The sequence below is a fragment of the Heterodontus francisci genome, chromosome 8 (assembly GCF_036365525.1).
Source record: "Heterodontus francisci isolate sHetFra1 chromosome 8, sHetFra1.hap1, whole genome shotgun sequence".
NCBI classification, from domain to species: Eukaryota; Metazoa; Chordata; class Chondrichthyes; order Heterodontiformes; family Heterodontidae; genus Heterodontus; species Heterodontus francisci.
In genome coordinates, this window is record NC_090378.1 from 21,715,495 (window position 1) to 21,728,643 (window position 13,149).

General features: G+C 47.1%; 1 protein-coding gene across 2 annotated transcripts in view; it reads left to right on the forward strand.

Moving 5' to 3' along the window:
- Positions 1-240: 240 nt before the first annotated feature.
- The window catches only part of cdc7 (cell division cycle 7 homolog (S. cerevisiae)), a 72,870-nt gene continuing 59,961 nt past the window's right edge, over positions 241-13,149 (forward strand). For both annotated transcript variants that reach the window (XM_068036759.1, XM_068036760.1), the window contains exon 1: positions 241-348. The gene's annotated coding sequence lies outside the window, so the exon portion shown is untranslated. The remainder of the gene's footprint in view (positions 349-13,149) is intronic.

Consider the following 13,149-nt stretch of genomic DNA (forward strand, 5'->3'; position numbering starts at 1 on the left):
GGGTGTTATACAGGGTCCGGGGCGATGGGGGCGGGTGTTATACAGGGTCCGGGGCGATGGGGGCGGGTGTTATACAGGGTCCGGGGCGATGGGGGCGGGTGTTATACAGGGTCCGGGGCGATGGGGGCGGGTGTTATACAGGGTCCGGGGCGATGGGGGCAGGTGTTATACAGGGTCCGGGGCGATGGGGGCAGGTGTTATACAGGGTCCGGGGCGATGGGGGCGGGTGTTATACAGGGTCCGGGGCGACGCTGCTGCGTCAGTTTCGGCGGGCAGTTTGTTGGCGGGTTTTCTGTGTCCCGGAGTCAGGGCCTTGGTGTCCAGGACGTTTCTCGGTGGCCAGTTGTGGTAAGACCCCAATTAATGGTGGTGGTGTGCTGTGGCGCTGCTGGTTGTCTGGAACGTGCTCCTGGGCGAGGTTTAACTCGGGCTGCTTCTCAGCCCAGGCCCGGTGCTTGTGGCCTGGTTAAAGTGCAGCAAATTCATCTTGTGAGCCCAGCCGAATGTCTCTCCCTAACCTCGATGATGGCAGATTATTATATGTAATCTTCTGAAATTTCAGTGAAATAAGCCACAGATTCAAGGTGGTACAGAAAACAATATTGCACATATATTGAGGATTTTCTTGTTGGATCATCTGATTTTCTTTTAAAGGCCAAGATTTTAGCACCATGTCAGATTGAGGAATACTGAGTTCATGTGAAGTCACGGGGGGCGGGGTGGGAATCTTGTGGTTCATCAATTTTATGTGAGTTTTTTTAAGTGTTCGAAATAACACTTAATCTCCCCTCTTTTGCCAAGTGCAATAATGTGTAGTGAGAAACTTGAACAGCCTGTCTGTTTGGATGGGATGTTAAACTGAAGCTGCTCAGGTGTATGTAAAAGATCCCATGCCCCTAAGCCAGGAGCAGGCACTTCTGGTACTCAGGCTCACATTCATCTCTCAACACCACCAAAATACACATCATTATCTGGCTGTGCACATTAAAAGTAGACTTGCATTTCTATAGCACATTTCACAGACATCAGGTGTCCTAAAGCACTTTATAGCCAATTAAGTACTTTTGAATGTAGGAAACCTGGCAGCCAATGTGCACACAGCAAGCTCCAAAAGAGCAATGTGAGAATGACCAGATAATATGTTTTTGTGATAAATATTGGCCAGGCCACTGGGGATAACCTCTCCTGTTCTTCCAAATACTGCCACAAGATCTTTTACACCCACCTGGGAGGGCAGATGGGGCTTCAGTTTAATGGCATTTCTGACATTTCTTCTCTTAGGGGTTCAGCTGCTAGCATTTGGCGTAGGAGAAAGAGAACCTGTGATTGGAGTGAGAAGGGAGGAAGGAGAGATGCACGCAGATGCATACATACACTCTGGGGGTAGGGGGAGCAGGAGTAAGAGAACGCGGTAGGTCATGATGTCATGATGCTGGTAAGCAGAAGCAAAGGAAGAGGCTGAAGCTGTTTGGCTTGGAGGAGGTGGAAGAGGAGATATTTATATTTTTACATTTTATTTCCCTGACTGTTATGTTTGTCAGTCAGTAAAATGAGGGCAGGCCACAACATGTAGCTAGGTAAAGGACTGGCATCAGATGAGATGGACGGGTGGTTGTTGCAGCTCTGGGAGGAGACCTCTGACCCACATGAACCAAGTCAGAGAGATGCTGGAACTTGAGCTGCACAGCACAACCTAGCCAAATACTGAACACGAAGAGGAGGCTTCGTGCGATAAACTTTTTTTTGTATTCAAAGGATAAGGCCCTTCAGCCTTCAGTACTGAAACTTGACTATTCAAAAACAGCAGTACTAAGGGACATCACCTAGTGCTTCGTGAAGCCTATCCATCATTGATAACATGTGGCAGGGGAGAGTCCACTGGTGAAGTTAAATTTGAGGTTGCTGTTTTAACAAGGGTATTTGCATACTATTTTTTGAAGGCCCCAAACAAGAACTTCAAAGGCCTCTCTTGCTCTACCACAGAGCACCTTAGCTGTTGTTTTTATAAATCATGCACTATCCAGTGCACACTTGCACACATTCTTCCTCTTAACTCTGCTGAATCCCTGGCAAAATTCTTGAGCTGTAATTGAGACCCAGACACGTGTGAAGCAACAGATCTGCTGCAGTAAAGAGCACATGGGATACAAATGGCATTTGTGCTATATTATGTGTACCACTCCTTTTCAGAAAATAACTGCTGGATCTCCAAAGCATCACCCACATTCTCCCCTACCCCTCTCCCCACCTACCGAAATTCTCATCCACATTTAATCTTTTGGCTGGGCATCTTCAGTGCTGTCATAGAATCGTTCTTTTTTATTTCATGGGATGTGAGTGATGCTGGCCAGGCCAGCATTTGTTGCCCATCTCTAATTGCCCTTGAGAAGGCGGTGGTGAACTGTCTTCTTGAACTGCTGCAGTCCATCTTGTGCGGGTACGTCCACAATACGGGTTGGGAAGGGAGTTCCAGAATTTTGATCCAGTGACAGTGAAGGAATGGCGATTTATAGTTCCATGTCAGGATGGTGAGTGGCTTGGAGGGGAACTTGCAGGTGGTGGTGTTCCCATGTGTCTGTTGCCCTTGTCCTTCTAGGTGATGGAGGTTTGGAAAGTGCTGGCGAAGGAGCCTTGGTGAGTTGGTGCAGTGTATCTTGTAGATGGTACACACTGCTGCCACTGTACATCGGTGGTGGAGGGAGTGAATGTTTAAGGTGGTAACTGGGGTGCCGATCAAACTGACTGCTTTGTCCTGGATGCTGTTGAGCTTCCTGAGTGTTGCCGGAGCTGCACCATCCAGGCAAGTGGAGAGTATTCCATCACACTCCTGACTTGTGCCTTATAGATGGTGGGCAGGCTTTGGGGAATCAAGAGGCTTGTCCCAGCCTCTGACCTGCTTTTGTAGCCACAGTATTTATGTGGCTGCTCTAGTTCAGTTTCTGGTCAGTTTAACCCCCAAGATATTGATAGTGGGGAGTCAGCAATGGTAATGTTGTTGAATGTTAAGGGGAGGTGGTCATTGCCTGGCACTTGTGTGGCGCGAATGTTACTTGCCAGTTATTAGCTCAAGCCTGAATGCTGTCCAGGTCTTGCTGCTTATGGATACGGACTGCTTCAGTATGAGGAGTGGCGAATGGTACTGAACATTGTACAATCATCAGCGCACATCCCCACTTCTGACCTTATGATGGAGAGGAAGTCATCGATCAAAGTAGTTGGTTGGGCCCTAGGACACTACCCTGAGGAACTCCTGCAACAATGTCCTGGGGCTGAGATGATTATCCTTCAACAACCACAATCATCTTCCTTTGCGCTAGGAATGACTCCAACCAGCGGAGAGTTTTCCCCCTGATTCCCATTGACTCCAGTTTTGCTTGGGCTCCTTGATGCCATACTTGGTCAAATGTTGCCTTGATATCCAGGGCAATATCTCTGACCTCACCTCTTGAGTTCAGCTCTTTTGCCCATGTTTGGACCAAGGCTGTACAGAGGTCAGGAGCCAAGTGGTCCTGGCGGAACCCAAACCGAGCGTCACTGAGCAGGTTATTGCTGAGTAAGTGGCACTTAATAGCACTGTCGACGACACCTTCCACCACTTTGATGATCAAGAGTAGTCTAATGGGGCGGTTATTGGCCGGATTGGATTTGTCCTACTCATTGTGGATAGGACATACCTGGGCAATTTTCCACATTGTCGGGTAGATGCCAATCTTGTAGCTGTACTGAAACAGCTTGGCTAGGGACACGGCTAGCGGCTAGTTCTGCAGCACAAGTCTTTAGTACTACAGCCAGGCTGTTGTCAGGCTCTTTCCTCATAGCCCTGAAAATGTTTTCTTGATCTCCTCACTTCTACCATTCATAATATGAAATATATAATTATATTTATGCATTTTTAGCTCAATTTTACCATATGCCTCTCCTTTAAGTTTACTTGGTTCTAATCTTTCCCTTTAGCCAAAGAAGGTAATCTTTTAATGCCCCCCTTCATCTTATAGGAATAAATCTAGTTTATAATCTCTCTTGAATTTGAAGATTTCCCACTGCTGATCTGTCATCGTGTTTGCTAATATTTCCACCCAGTTAATTTGAGCTACATCTCACTGAATTCTCTCTTTTTTTCAGTCCGGCCCCCTTTGACAGTTCCATTATATTTCACATTGAATCTGACTGTATTATGGTCATGTTTCACAGTACTACTGTCGCATCAGTTATTTGTTCCACCTTGTTTCCTAGAAATATTGTGTTTTTTAAGAGGGGAAAGCTTGTTTGTAGTTAGAGGACATTTTTGAGGCAGGTACATTTTTCAGGAAGGATACCATTCATTTGAATAGGCTACTTTCAGGTTTGTTGCTGATTGATTTTATAGTGGCTGGTGCTGCGATTGTAGAAGTGTTTAGTGGTTTCCAGAGTTTAAAGTTGAAGTCTACAGAGCGTGGTGCGGCATTTGCTGAATGACTTTGTCCTAACTTCAAGAATTCTGCATAAACCAATTGCTTCCAGGCATGGGTGCAGTAGTGTGCATTCCCCTTGAGCGGATGGAGAATGAGCAGAGGTGACATAAAGCAGGATAAGTTGCTGGAAGGGGGAGATGGAGGGAGAGGCCATATCTGTCCAAAGTGTTCAAGAAACATTTCTCCTATCTGAACCTCAGGGAGGAACAGTGTGTCAGACGTCTGTGCTTCACTAAGGATGTCTTCAGGGAAATCTACCACCTGCTGCAGCCGCAGCTGTGCCCTCAGAGCAGAGCGATAACAGGATTTCCAGCGGCTGTGGAGCTGACCATGGCCATGAACTTTTATGCATCTGGCTCCTTCCAGGCTGGGGCAGGCGTTAGTTGCAACATCTCCCAGTTTACTGCCCACTGTTGCGTAAGCAAGGTCTCTGAGGCTCTGCGTACAAAGAAAGCCGAATACATTTCATTCTCCCTTGCCAGAGAGTAGCAGGTGGGGTGAACATGTGGCTTCGCGCAGATTACAGGCTTCTCCATGATGCATGCTGCCATTAATTGCACACTTACTGCTTTGCAAGCGTTGCATGTCATTTCTGAGATGTACTGAAAGGGATTCCATGCCCTTGACATTAAGCTATTATCTCACCATTTGCAGCATACCAACGCCCAGTATTCTGACAGCAGTCTTGATGCCTTCATTCTGCGGCACTCAGATACGATGCCTGCATTTGAGCCACTGCCACAAACCAGAGGGTGTCTACTGGGCGATGAGGGCTATCCTTTGATGACATGGCTGATGCCTGATGTGCAGCCTGCACACATGTGGGCAGCATAGATGTAACAAAAGCTGTGCTGCCACGTGAAATGTGATAGAGCCGACCATTGGGGTGCTTGAACAATACTTTCACTCTCTGGACCACTCTGGAGGAGCTGTGCAAAAATCAGCAGAGCATGTGTCAAGAGTCATAGCGTTGTGCAGTATGCAGCAGACCTTTGCCATTGTGAGGGCATAACCATTACCACCAGCCTTGCAGCGATCAGCTGAGGAGGAATGAGGCAACGCCCCTTTCTGGCCAAGCTGTCTATCATGGACTCATCTAATTGCGATACCTGTAAAATGGAACCATGATTCCCCATTTACCTTCCCTTCCCATTACTAATTGCTAACCATTACTAATTGCTAACCGTCACAGCATCCTCTTTGCCACAGTGCAAAAATAAAAGTCACCACAAAATTAACATTTCCAAATCAAATTTATAAATCAAATTGCACGCAAACATCAACTAGTCATCCTTCGTGTATTCCCTCAGTGCCTGTCTTCCGTGTGCCTTTGCCTAGTGTTCCTACCCCAGTGGCTGCAGCATGGCTGGTGGAAGGCTGCTAGCTTTTGATGAGGAAGATGACCTCGAGCAGGTCTGGCCCTAGAAGGCTTGGCTTTGGACTGCACCACCTCTGCATGGGCAGCAGCAGTCTGGGCTGGCTGGCTGACAGGCAGCAGCAAGGGGAGTGGCAAGGGTGGAAGCATGAATGCTGTCATCCTGAGAGAGGACAGCAGGTTTGTACTATACGTAGTCAATGCTACTCCCCTGGGGTGGTGCCTCAGCAATCCTAGTAATCTGTGGATTGCTGGACTTCAGTGAGACCTTGCAAGCCCCTTTGAAGATTGGTATCCACAGCTATGAAGGCAGCAGTGTGAGCTTGCATGACTTCAGTCTGAGCTTCCACAGTCATTGAGTGGCTTCTGCTCCTGCTGCAATGGAAGCTGAGACATCAGCCAAATAGATACTGTATCATGGTTCGGCCTGCCAGTATGCTTATAGAGTTGATCACCAGTTCCATGCTGGATAGGATGGGCTCCCAGCTGTGTGCAAAGCTTTGTATTAAGGCATGTGGTGATGAACTCTGGACTCTTCCATGCACCTTGATTTTGACCGCAAGCTTTCTGGCAGGCCTGCCAAGTATTTCATGGTACGTACCCATCAGCCACCTTCTGTAGACCCCACCCCCCCAACATCAAAGTCCTCACCTGACTCCTCAATGGCAGAATTTATGTGAAACCTCACCCTCTGGCATGCTGGCACCTGGGCTACCCTTGTCCCCTGCCCTGGCTGCAGGCCACTCTTGCCAGTGTCACAACATGTGCAGACCCTGCCTCTAAGCAAACTTCTAAATTCCCTGCACTGTCAATATCTGAGCTGGTGGCTGCATGTGTGAAATTGAGTGATGATGTTTTTCTCCTCATTGCAGTCACCCTGCTCTTCCTTTACTGCTTGGCCAGGTATCATTTCTTGGGTATCTGAAAGTTGAAAGACAGGGGAGACTGGTGGTGAGAGGTGGGGAGAAAGTAAGAGGTGCATGCTTTACACCATCTGCAGTTTATAAATCAGAAGAGATGGTGGGATGTGAGAAGGAGGATATGGTATGAAGTGCACCTTCATCCTCGATGGTTTCAGTCCTGCCGCTGGCCACGGCCTCAGTCATGGCCACTCCAGTAATGGTGACCACGATCTCTTCCATTAATTATTCAAATATAGACTGGGTTAGCGGTGTAAAGGGCAGAGAGGGGCAAGAATTCCTAGAGTGTGTTCAGGAAAGTTTTCTGCAGCAGTATGTTTCCAGTCCAGTGAGTGGGGAGGCACTCCTGGACCTGCTTCTTGGGAATGAGGTGGGCCAAGTGGATCAAATGTCAGTAGGAGAACATTTAGGGGACAGTGATCATTTGTGTCATAAGGTTTAGGTTGGTTATGGAAAAGTACAAAGAACAGTCTAGAGTAAGAATAATTACCTGGGGGAAAGCCAACTTCAATGTGGTAGGAATGGATTGGGGCTGAATAAATTGGAATCAAAGGTTGGCAGGAAAAATAGTAGCTGACAGCTAGTTTGGGCACAGTTTCCTTGAAGGGGAAAGGTAGAGAAAATAAATTCGGAGTTCTCTGGATAACAAAGAGATAGAGATAATGATGAAGAAAAAGTGTGCTTATGTCAAGTAGATAATATAATGGAGAACCAGTCTGAATAGAGAAGGTTCAGAGGGGAAGTGAAAAGGCAAATAAGAGAAACAAAGAGAGAGCATGAAAAGAGACTAGCAGCTAACATAAAAGGGAATCCCAAAGTCTTCGATAGGCATATAAATAGGAAAAGGGTGGTTTAAAAAGTGGATTAGGGCCGACTAGGGACCAAATGGGGGATTTACATATGGAGGCAGGAAGAATAGCTGATGTATTAAGTGAATACTTTTCATTTGTCTTTACCAAGGAAGATGATGCTACCCAGGCCACAGTGAAAGAGAAGGTAATTAATACACTAGAAGGATTTCAAATTGATGAAGTGTTAAATAGGCAGTCTATACTTAACATTGATAAAGCACCAGGGCTGGATGAGATGCATCCAAGGATACCGAAGGAAGTGAGAGTGGAAATTGCAGAGGCACTTTCTGTAATTTTCCAGTCTTCCTCAGACTCTGGGTGGTGCCAGAGGACTGGAGAATTCCAAATGTTCAACCCTTGTTCAAAAAAGTATGTAAAGATAAGCCCAGCAACTACAGGCCAGTCCGCTTAACTTCGGAGGGACAGAAATTTCCCGCAACAATAATTCAGGACCAAATTAATAATCACATGGACAAATGCAGGTTAATTAAGGAAAGCCAACACTGATTTGTTAAGGCAGAATCATGTTTAGCTAACTTGCTGGACTTTTTTGAGGCGGTAACAGAGAGGGTTGATGAGGGCAATGTGGTTGATGTGGTGTACATGGACTTCCAAAAGGCATTTGATACAGTGCCATACAACAGACTTGTGAGCAAAATTATAGCTCATGGAGTAAAAGGGACAATAATAGCATGGACACGAAATTGGCTGAGTGACAGGAAACCGAGATTAGTGGTTAATAGGTGTCCTTTGGGCTGGAGGAAGGTTTGTAATGGCGTTCCCCAGGGGTCAGTGTTGTGACCCTTGCTCTTCCTGATGTATATTAATGACCTAGACCTTAGTGTAGAGGCATAAGTACAAATTTTGCAGATGATACGAAACTTGGAAGCATTGTGTGTGACCTGTGAGGAAAATAGTGTGGAACTTCAAAAGGGCATAGACAAGTTGGTGGAATGGACGGACAAATGGCAGATCAGCATCCTGGGGGGGTTACCATTGACCAGAAACTGAACTGGACCAACCACATAAATGCTGTGGCTACAAGTGCAGGTCAGAGGTTGGGAATTCTACGGTGAATAACTCGCCTCCTGGCACCCCAAAGCCTGTCCACCATTTACAAGGCACAAGTCAGGAGTGTGATGGAAAACTCTCCACTTGCCTGGCTGAGTGCAGCTCCAGCAACACTTGAGAAGCTCGACACCAACCAGGACAAAGTGGTCCGATTGCTTTGGAACCCCGTCTACAAACATTCACTCCCTCCACCACCGACACACATTGGCAGCAGTGTGTACCATCTACTAGATCCACTGCAGCAACTCACCAAGGCTCCCTCGACAGCACCTTCCAAACCCGTGACATCTACCACCTAGAAGGATAAGGGCAGCAGATCCATGGGAACACCACCACCTGCAAGTTCCCCTCCAAGCCACACACCATCCTGACTTGGAACTAAATCGCCGTTCCTTTACTTTCACTGGCTCAAAATCCTGGAACTCCCTTCCTAACAGCACTGTTGGTGAACCTACACCCCAAGGACTGCAGCGGTTCAAGAAGATGGCTCACCACCACCCTCTCCAGCACAATTAGGCATGGGTAATAAATGCTGGCTTAGCCAGCGACGTCCAGATCCTACAAACGAATAAAAAAAAAAGCAGTTCAATGCAGAGAACTGTGAAGTGGTAGGAAGAACATGAAGATACAATATAACGTAAAGGGTACAATTCTAAAGGGGGTGCAAGAGCAGAGCGACCTGAGGGTATATGTGCATAAGTCATTGAAGATGGCAGGACAGATTGAGAGGGTGGTTGATAAAGCATACAGCATCCTCGGCTTTATTAATAGGACAGCGAGTGCAAGAGCACGGAGGTTATGTTGAACTTGTATAAGACTCTACCCAGTGACCCAGTTCTGATGAAGGGTCACTGACCTGAAACGTTAACTTTGCTTCTCACTCCACAGATGCTGCCAACCCTGCTGAGTATTTCCAGCATTTCTTGTTTTTATTTCAGATTTCCAGCATCTGCAGTATTTTGCTTTTATATTAATATGTTGTATAAGACACTAGTTCAGCCTCAGCTAGAGTATTGCGTTCAGTTTTGGCACCGCACTTTAGGAAAGGTGTGAAGGCATTGGACAGAGTACAGAAAAGATTCATGGGAATGGTTCCAGGGATGAGGAACTTCAGGTGCGAAGATAGATTGGAGAAGTTGGGACTGTTTTCCTTGTAGAAGAGAAGGCTGAGAGGAGATTTGATAGAGCTATTCAAAATCATGGGTCTGGACAGAGTGGATAGGGAAAAATTGTTCCCACTCATGAAAGGATCGAGAATGAGAGGGCACAGATTTAAGGTGATTGGCAAAAGAAGCAAAAGCGACATGAGGAAAAACTTCTTCATGCAGCCTGTGATTAGGATCTGGACTGCGTTGCTGAGTGTGGTGGAGGCAGGTTCAATTGAGGCATTCAGAAGGGAATTAGACTGTTAAATGAGAAGGAAGAATGTGCAGGGTTATAGGGAGAAGGCAGGGGAATGGCATTCGGAGAGCTGGTGCAGACACGATGGGACGAATGGCCTCCTTGTGCACTGTAACAGTTCTGTGGGGTGAGGACATGCAGCCGTGCCTTTTTCCTCCCACGGATTAGGTGCTGCTGCCTATGGTTCTGCGGCAGCTCCTCCTATAAGAGGGAGGGGGAGGTATGTTGGTGCGTGTGGTGCAATGTGTTTGAATGATGTGGCTATCATGGTTGAGTAGCTGGCAGTGTGTACATACAGTGAGATGTGGGTATGAGGCTTGTAGCAGTACTAAGTCTGTGAGGATGAGGTGAAGCTATGAATGTTGGGTGTGAGTCGTAATTGATGGAGATTGTTGGTAGATGAGTGATTGGGAAGTGGTGCAATGAGCAGTTGCGAAGGCTAGTGGTGCAACTGGTGGGTTATGGCATTTGAAGATGCATTCACTGACCTTGACTACTTATGTAAGGTCATTGAACTTCTTGCGGCACTGCATTCAGGTCCTCTGAGCTAGACTGCTGGTGTTGACAGACACAGCTATCTGCTCCCACTCCTTTTGCAAAGTTTGTCTGGAGGGTCTCCTGGCCCCCTGTGGATCGATGACGTCTCTTCTCTCCACCTCCTGCACAAAAGGCTTCCCATGCAGCGTTGGAAAACCTTGGAGCCCGCTCTCTGCCTTGTGTCTTTCCCATGTTGAAATCAGTCCAGCACCTACTGCAGCCAGAATGCACCTCCCCTTTAAGTAGTACAGGCTGGCTTTAAGTTGTGCAAGCAAGCTTTAACTTGTGCTAGTCTCTCACGAGTTTGCATCCTGCTGTAAGTGCTGGCTGCATGCTACAATCATTTAACTGAGCAGGCAGCATGAAGTTTGCTTGCTGCCTGCATTGGAAGCAGTGGGTGTGCGTTAATTTTGCATTGTGATCCCCGTGCCCATTTTCGGGGGTTACCCAATCTGTAAGTTTAAGTGGAACCACTCTTAAATTTGCAGATGCGATAAAAATACTCTCGGTGACCTAAGGTACGCTGCTTGCATGGCCATGTGTGTGTGTGTGTAAGATGACCTCTTATGTGGCAAGTCACTTGTCATGCATTTAGGATTAAGAAACTTTTACTGACTATGTCACACAAGGGTACCCATCAAAAGTAACTGATCGAGAAGGAAATGTGGGCATAGCTGATCATTTTTTCATCGCGCACAAGCAATGTGAAGTGACAGGGAAAGTAAATCAAGTTTTAAGTTGTATTACTAGACCACTGAGTACAACATGAAGGGTACTGGGTTATGTAACACTCTGTGTAATGGGGACTAGTTTGGGAATGATACAGGGCTCTGGGGAGAGGGAGCAGTGCAGTGGGATTAGCTTGGGATTGATACAGGGTTGTGGGCGGATAGTAGAGCAGTGGGATTGTCTTGGGATTGCTCCAGCAACAAGCTGATAGCCATGATGGGCAGAATGGCCTCCCTCTGTGTTGTGAATTTCTGTAGCTGCACAGCTTTTCTATAGCTCTAAAATTGGGATTGTTTTGCTCCCTGGATGTCGCAAACGATACAGTGGCTCTGGAGATGGTAACAAGGAGAGTGACCAGTAGAGTGCTACAGGCTGAAGAACCTAGTTATGAGGATCGGCTGTAAGAATATTAATTATTTTGGAGAAATGCAGGCTTAGGATATGATTTAAAGTTTGTACATTTTTTTTTTTGTACTGTCCAATTAGATCGATTATTTTAAATGCGTAGAGATGGTCTGGATAGAGACTATGCTTGTAAAATCCACAGGCAAAGTTAGATGCCATGACATATTTCTTTTCACAGAAAGTAATCACCCTCTGAAACACACAACTGAATATGGAGTCACTTCTTCTTCTTTGGCCTCCTTATCTCGAGAGACAATGGGTAAGCACCTGGAGGTGGTCAGTGGTTTGTGAAGCAGCGCCTGGAGTGGCTATAAAGGCCAATTCTAGAGTAATGGACTCTTCCACAGGTGCTGCAGATAAAATTGGTTGTCGGGGCTGTTACACAGTTGGCTCTCTCCTTGTGCTTCTGTCTTTTTTCCTGCCAACAGCTAAGTCTCTTCGACTCGCCACTCTTTAGCCCCGCCTTTATGGCTGTCCGCCAGCTCTGGCGATCGCTGGCAACTGACTCCCACGACTTGTGGTCAATGTCGCAGGACTTCATGTCGCGTTTGCAGACATCTTTAAAGCAGAGACATGGACAGCTGGTGAGTCTGATACCAGTGACGAGCTCGCTGTACAATGTGTCCTTGAGGATCCCGCCGCCTTCCATGCGGCTCACATGGCCAAGCCATCTCAAGTGCCGCTGACTCAGTAGGGTGTATATGCTGGGGATGTTGGCTGCCTCGAGGACTTCTGCATTGGAGATACGGTCCTGCCACCTGATGCCAAGTATTCTCCGGAGGCAGCGAAGATGGAATGAGTTGAGACGTCGCTCTTGGCTGACATACGTTGTCCAGGCCTTGCTGCCGTAGAGCAAGGTATTGAGGACACAGGCTTGAAACACTCGGACTTTTGTGTTCCGTGTCAGTGCGCCATTTTTCCACACATTCTTAGCCAGTCTGGACATAGCAGAGGACCCCTTTCCCATGCACTTGTTGAATTCTGCATCGAGAGTCAGGTTACAGGTTATAGTTGAGCCTAGGTAGGTGATCTCTTGAACCACTTCCAGAGCGTGGTCGCCGATATTGATGGATGGAGCATTTCTGACGTCCTGTCCCATGATGTTCGTTTTCTTGAGGCTGATTGTTAGGCCAAATTGGTTGCAGGCAGCCGCAATCCTGTCGATGAGTCTCTGCAGGCACTCTTCAGTGTGGGATGTTAATGCAGCAAAGAGGAGTTCCCTGGTGAGGACTTTTCGTACTTTGGTCTTCGCTCTTGGACAGGCAAGGTTGAACAACCTGCCACCTGATCTTGTGTGGAGGAAAATTCCCTCTTCTGAAGACTTGAATGCTTGTGAGAGCAGCAGTGAGAAGATGATCCCAAACAGTGTAGGTGCGAGAACACAGCCCTGTTTCACGCCACTCAGGATA